Source organism: Podarcis pityusensis (assembly GCF_964106645.2).
Source record: "Podarcis pityusensis genome assembly, chromosome: 4".
NCBI lineage: Eukaryota > Metazoa > Chordata > Lepidosauria > Squamata > Lacertidae > Podarcis > Podarcis pityusensis.
This window is the reverse complement of record NC_138027.1, coordinates 17,383,660-17,391,301: the sequence shown is the minus strand read 5'-3', so window position 1 is coordinate 17,391,301 and position 7,642 is coordinate 17,383,660.

Sequence of the window (7,642 nt, the reverse complement as noted above, 5' to 3'; positions counted from 1 at the left end):
CTGCCCTGTGATCTTTATATGAAGGCTGGTATAGAAATTAAATATATAATAATAATAATCTCACCCCAAAATAGTATGAGAAGGGACAGTATCCAAAGACATCTCCCATTTTTCCCCCAAGGCACCCTTCCTTCCTTGCTCATTTATTCCCAACATTCCTGTCTCTCTTTCTTTGTAATTTTTCTTCCCTTCTTTTCTCATTTCCCCTTCCCTGCTGTTTATCATTAGTAAGAAAACGTTCGAACCGGGGGCATGTGCCGCTTCCTTGTGCGGTAGAGGTGGAAATTGTAGAATAACCCCTGAATAGTGAGCAGAATTGAGGGTGGGGTCTGCTTGCAGTGGGTGTTGCTTGCCTTGATTTCACAAACAAGAATCTGAGCTTGGGGCAGTCCTTGTTTGAGCAACACTCCTTCCAATCCTTATCCAACCCACAACTGGTGTATATTCACATATAAGCAAACTAAGTGTTCCGCAAGGGCCGTCCTTGGCTGATCATGTCTTCTGGTCTAGAAGTATTATTATTGTGGTTGCAAGAATGTTATTTGCCCAAAAATGGAAAGAAAAAGAAGTTCTGAAGAGAGAAGAATGGATACAGGAAGTAAAGGAGTATGCAGAAGTGGCGAAACTTAAACAGAAGAATGAGAAATCAACAAACTTTTTAGAAAGGAATGCAAATGTTTTATTGAGTTTTTACAAACAAGTTGTAAACAGATGAAGACATGGGCAGGATTATTGTAAAAGCCTGAAGTTTCAAAAACGTATATGAGATATATAGTGGTACCTTGGGTTAAGTACTTAATTCGTTCCGGAGGTCCGTTCTTAACCTGAAACGGTTCTTAACCTGAAGTACCACTTTAGCTAATGGGGCCTCCTGCTGCTGCTGCGCCACTGGAGCACGATTTCTGTTCTCATCCTGAAGCAAAGTTCTTAAACTGTAGCACTATTTCTGCGTTAGTGGAGTCTGTAACCTGAAGCGTATGTAACCTGAAGCGTATGTAACCCGAGGTACCACTGTACATGAAAATAGATGAATGAAAGAATAAGTTAAGATAATTCGGAGTATGCAGGAAATGATGAAAAAAATGTAAAGAACCACAGAAAAAGGGGGAACAGAGTAGAAATCTGAAATGTTAGAATGTTTGTTGAATAATTGGTGTAAATGAAAATTATAAAAACTGTAGTGTTGTTGTTGTTGTTGATAATATCCCACCTTTTTCCCTGACAAGGACTCAAGGTGGCTTACAGATAAAACAAGAACAACTATTTTTTTTAAAAAAAAACAATAATTAAAAAACAATTTTATAGAATTAAAACTATTTATAAATACAAAAGAGAAGAATTCAAGGCTATGTGGGCCACTGGTTTGTCCCGATGAAGCCGGCCTTCTCTGCAAAATCCTCAGGCTGGCTGCCTTTGATGCTCCTTTGCACACACTCCTGCGCTGTGTGGTTTTCCTGTTGTCGCACTTGTTTTCTGCCCTTTGCTGGGAAATCAGCCATGCAACCTGCCGTCTTGCTGTCTGTTCGGAAAAGGTGCCAAGCCGAGCATTTGCTTGGGCCCACGTTAATGGCCCTCGCAGTCCACAATATACTGAGTCCCTGCTCAAGAAAAACAAGGAATTGCAGGCATACTCCGAAGACCCTTTCTGGAAACAGTCCTGCGGGAGCAAAGTCAGGCATGGGCTTACAAAGAGTGCACTCTCCCGAGGGATATGCCTCTCACCTGGCAGTAGCAACTTGATCCATGGGGTGGAGCAGCAGCACTATAGCATCCCAGCAGACCTGTGCCTCTGCCACTCTTCCAGGAGAGGGGGAGATGCAAGGCAGCAGGGAAGTTGGAGCAGTGTGGACTCACCAGCAGGATCCTCAGATTGGTTCCTCTGGTGCGGCTACCTCCGTTTAAGGCTGTATAGGTCAAAACCAGCACTTTGAATTGGGTCTGGGACCTACAGTGGTACCTCGGGTTAAGAACTTAATTCGTTCTGGAGATCCGTTCTTAACCTGAAACTGTTCTTAACCTGAGGTACCGCTTTAGCTAATGGGGCCTCCCGCTGCTGCCGTGCGATTTCTGTTCTCATCCTGAAGCAAAGTTCTTTACCCAAGGTACTATTTCTGGGTTAGCGGAGTGTGTAACCTGAAGCGTCTGTAAGCTGAAGCGTCTGTAACAAGAGGTACCACTGTAATTGGCAGCCAGTACCGTCAGGCCAGGATGCGGGTGGCGCTGTGGGTTAAACCACAGAGCCTAGGACTTGCTGATCAGAAGGTCGCGGTTCGAATCCTTGTAACGGGGTGAGCTCCCGTTGCTCGGTCCCTGCTCCTGCCAACCTTGCAGTTCGAAAGCACGTCAAAGTGCAAGTAGATAAATAGGTACCGCTCCGGCGGGAAGGTAAAACGGCGTTTCCGAGCGCTGCTCTGGTTCACCAGAAGCAGCTTTATCATGCTGGCCACATGACCCAGAAGTTGTACGCCGGCTCCCTTGGCCAATAAAGCGAGATGAGCGCCACAACCCCAGAGTCAGCCTCGACTGGACCTAATGGTCAGGGGTTCCTTTACCTTTACCTTACTTCCGTCAGGCCAACGGGATTCAGGATGCCAGAAGTGCACTCTGCCATCCCCAAGGATGTTCAGCCTCTGTTTTGAAAGGTGACACACTCTAGGGACACACACACACAAACACACACCAATCTGTTGTTGTGTAGTAGATTAATAGATGGCCTGTACAGTGGTATCTCGGTTTACGAACTTAATCCGTTCTGGAAGTCCGTTCTTAAACCAAAACCATTCTTAAACCGAGGTGCTCTTTCCCTAATGAGGCCTCCTGCCACCGGTGCCCTTCCACCATTCGGATTCCGTTCTTAGACTGAGGTAAAGTTCGCAAACCGGGGCACTACTTGCGGTTTTGAGGAGTTTGTAAACCGAATCATTCGTAAACAGGACTGTTCTTAAACCGAGGTACCACTGTACTGAACAAAGAGAGTCTGCAAGAAATCAAAACCATGTAGTTGGGCCCTTTTGCAAACTTTGCTCAGAGAGCTGTGCCTAAGCTCTTACAGAAGCAGGGCCTGAGTCAGGAGCATACGATTCAAGAAGGATGAAGGTTTAAAGCTATTTGCTGTGATTAAATAGGATTATGGGGCTTGAACACAGGCTGGAACGCCAGTGAAGTGAAAAAACAAAAATGTCTTCTAAGCTTTTCCTTCCAACTTCCCCCCACCCCACCCCAAATGCATCTCAGGCTGAGGGACCAAACAAAATAGCAGAGGTTAGAAGGGCTAAGCCTGATCTTCTCCATATTTATTCAGAAGTAAGCCCCACTGATATCAGCGGGACTTGCTTGCAAGAGAACATATGCTTAGGATTGCATCCAAATGGCAGTTTTGCCCAGTTAAGCATGCCTGATCACCTATTTTTGCTGTAGTGTGATGCTGTCACGAGGCTTGATCATTGTGCTATAGATTCTCCACTCACAATATATTTGAGGAGCAGGGGAGAGAAATGTGGCCCTGATGCGGTTTGCTGTTATTTTGTATCTGGCTAGATACAAGTTTCAGAGCAAAAGGGGGGGGGGTGTATAATCACTAAAGAAAACTACAATTAAACTGAAGAGCTTCTGAGGAACGGCAGCTACGCAAGGCATGAGCAGATCCAGAGTTCATCAAGTAAGTGGTTCACCGTTTAATTCAGCCCCCCAGTACGGACATTAACACTCCAGTAGATCTTGCTTCCCTACTAAGTTTCCAGGGAAGACTAAGGTTTGGTTCCAGCACAAAGCAAGGCAAGCCTCTGTGCCTCTGGCTTCCAGCATCCACCAAAACTCTCTCTCACACAGCTCACCTTTAGCCTATGGTTCTCCCTCCTAGGATGGCCTGGCAACCAGCCAGGTGATGTGGGAATGGACCCATCCATTTGTTTATATGGCAATAGAGCAATGTTTGGGGACAGGTAAGCTGCAGTATTTAGGGATGCGGGTTGCGCTGTGGGTTAGACCACAGAGCCTAGGACTTGCCGATCAGAAGGTCAGCGGTTCGAATCCCCATGACAGGGTGAGCTCCCGTTGCTCGGTCCCTGCTCTTGCCAACCTAGCAGTTTGAAAGCACGTCAAAGTGCAAGTAGATAAATAGGTACCGCTCCGGCGGGAAGGTAAACGGCGTTTCCGTGCGCTGCTCTGGTTCACCAGAAGCGGCTTAGTCATGCTGGCCACATGACCCGGAAGCTGTACGCCGGCTCCCTCGGCCAATAAAGCGAGATGAATGCCACAACCCCAGAGTCGGTCACGACAGGACCTAATGTTCAGGGGTCCCCTTTACCCTTTAAGCTGCAGTATTTAACTGGCCAACTCAGGCCATTTAACAAAGAAGCTGATTTGGCAGCTCTTATAGATTCTAACCTCGCAGATTCAGAAACATATGCTTGGAAGGGAACCACAGACAATTTCATCCAAGCCAACCCCCTTCCCAATCCTATAACAATATACTCTCCATCAAGATTTTTGAAAGTCACAATACAACTGAAAGTCCTGACCAATTTGGACCTTCTCAGCAAATTATAGTTCCTAGTATTTTTTTTAGGAGTGGGATACTTAGATTTAAATAAAGGAGCCCACATCCTGTATGAGTGAATTTGTACAGACCCAAATCTCCATTCTTATTTTATTCTTATTTATTGTTTACATTTTTTCCCAACCAGCCCTCCTCCCTCTTCTAAGCTCCATCCACCTTCACAACAATCATGTAAGGTAGGCTTAACAAAGAAAGAGCAGCTAGCCCAAGATTGTACAGTGGGATTGATGGTTGAGCAGGAATTTGAATCCAGGACTCCTGAGCCAAGTGTTTTACTAATTTAAGCTATTTATACCACTTCATTACTGCAGTTTCTAAGTGGTGTGCAAAAATTCCAAAAAGCACAAAGTGGGTGAGACAAATTAAAATTAATAGTGAAAACAGAAAACACTCTTTCCACACCAAACTGGATGTCATTATTTTTATTTTCTAATTAAAAACCCTAGAGATCTAAGGAACAGGTGTGAGCTGTCTTGAAGATGTGACCTAGAAAATGCAAGTCACTTGAAACTGCAGGAATCTAGTTTTACCTGTATTCTTTTTCTTTCTTTTTTTAAAAAAGCAGTAAGCCCTGGAGCACTTAGGAGGTTGACAAAAAGCTAAGCTGACAGCCTGCCACATAAAAGGCCCCTTTAGAAAAGAGAGAGAGAGAGAAATGTTGTATATTTCTGAAGAGGTTTGACTTCTTCGTGATCTTCAATCCTGAATCTGCCCCTGTCCATAAACAGCTTGGGCTGGTCCAAGCCCTCAAAATTGCAGGCTGGGTTTTGCTCCTGGGTTCCTTTTGGGTTGAGCCACAAATTTGCTTACCCCCCTCCCTCTCCCACCACCACAGGAGTTTATTGAAGGGCCTAACCACAAACAGTACACACAGCTGCCTGTTTACTTTCTTGTCCCAGTTTTTTGTAATGAATAGCATCCATGGGAGTTTCTAAATTGGAGGAAGGGCAAAGGTGAACATGGTGGGAATGGCTTATATACTTGGCCGTATTATTTTGTGTGCAGGAAGCTGGCTTTTACCAAGTCAGACCACTGGTTGCTTGCCTTGACTGTCATCGGCTTCCAGACAGGTGTCTCTCTCTCTCTCTCTTTTTTAAATGATATTTATTACTTTTTTAACATTTCCAACACAACACTCCAAACAAAAAAAGAAAAAAGAAAAAACAGAAAAAACAATGCAAATACAATACAAAAACGCTACATGGACTAAACAAACAAACAAAAACAAGCAAAAACAGTTTAAAAACACCTCAGACATTTTCAATATCTTATATTTCATTCACTTTTTTCCAGCGACCTCCTCCCACCTCCCTTTTTGTATTCCACTTCTATTATTTGTTTCAGCAATTCCTTTCCATCTTACTCTGTTTTCTGTTCTATAATTATCTTAACACATTCTTGCCATACTTTTCCTTTAATTTTCTATTAATCTATTTATACCTAATTCCTTATGACATTTCTGCTAAAGCTATATAATTTCATTCCAACATTTTTCTAACATTTGGTCTCTATAAATGGTCTTTAAACTTTTTCCAATCTTCTTCCACCGACTCTTCACCCTGGTCTCGGATCTTGCCAGTCATTTCCGCCAATTCCATATAATCCATCAACTTCATCTGGCATTGTTCAACACTTCCGTGTTTTCAAAAAGCAACCATTCTCTCGACCAGCAAAAAGCAGCTGGTTCACAGCAAAGTTTAAAGGTCTGGCAGGGCAGGTCCACCTCCTTCTTTGGCATCCATCAATATCTTAAGTTTTATTCGAGGCTTCCTGCCCTGCCAAACAACTCTAGGAGCATCCCTCTGCCACCTCCTGAAACCCTCCATCCCATCCAAAGCTTGCAATGTTTGAAACAAAAGCAACATCCCCAGCAACACAGCAGCCCTCATCCCCACCACAATAACTCGGCCCAACAGTAACAACTTCTGATTTGTCCATATTTCCAAATCCCCCTTCTCTTCAATCCAACATCCTTCACAGTTATCCTTAAGCAGATTCACATTTTTGGCAGTCATACTAACCCCCAAATACCTCTCTTTCTCAACCAATGTTAGTATCGCCTCCTGAAACTCTGTCAAGCTTTCCTTTTCCAATTCAGATAGGGCTCTGGTCCTCAAATTCATCCGTTCTTCTTTAAGTTCAATCATGCCTAATGTCAACTTATGTTCGTCAGGTTGTCTTTGTATGGGTGGGACTCTCCTTTCCAGTTGTATTATTTTAGATTCAGCAGCAAGGGTTTTTCCCCTGACTTCATCTGCAGTATGCCATATCGAAGTAGATTCCTGTGTCAGTTTCTGAGTGGTTTCTGAATTAGTATTCACCTTTTGTCCCAAGTTATTTAAACTTTCTACAGTTGAATCAATTTCAATATTTGCAACATCCAATTTCACATTTATCGTATCTGTTTTCTTGTGGAGTTGTTCCAGCGAATCGTTTATTTTCAATAATGCAGCCACTAAGGCCTCCTCTGTCGACATCCCGTCTGTTTTTTCCTTTCCGTTTGCCATAACACTTAAGAGATTCAAGGTCAATTCCAAAGTCTCACACTTTCTTATCTTGCAGCTGGAAATTCCCCTAGCCCAGCTCCTATCAAGTAACCAATTTCAAAAGCTTCCACTAGGGGAAAGCGAATTGTATTTGTATCGGTCAGTACGTCCTCTTTTAAACACAGTTTCAATAATCCAAAGTTAGTTTCAATTTTCAGTTACTTTCCTCCTTTTTTAATAAAGTTCAGTAAGATTGTTTCAATTTTCCGTTACTTTTACTCCTGTTTAAGTGCAGACGAAGACAATGGAGACAATGTATCTCTCTTATGCTAGCTGTCACCGAACGTTCTATTCGCTGTCAATGAACCTTCCAAGACACGTCGGTCTTACTAGCAGCCCATTTCCAGGTTCGGAACGGTGGTATTTTAACTTCCTCACTCACTCCTGCAGGCATATACAATCCAAAGCCTCGCCCCCTCTTCTCCTGCTTCCAAGGGGGGGTTTAATATTTTTTACTGATGAGAATTTAGTCCTTTACAATAGGCTTTCCAAGACTTTAGCTTGCAGCCTCTTTGCCTCAGTCTTATTTACAAAAAGG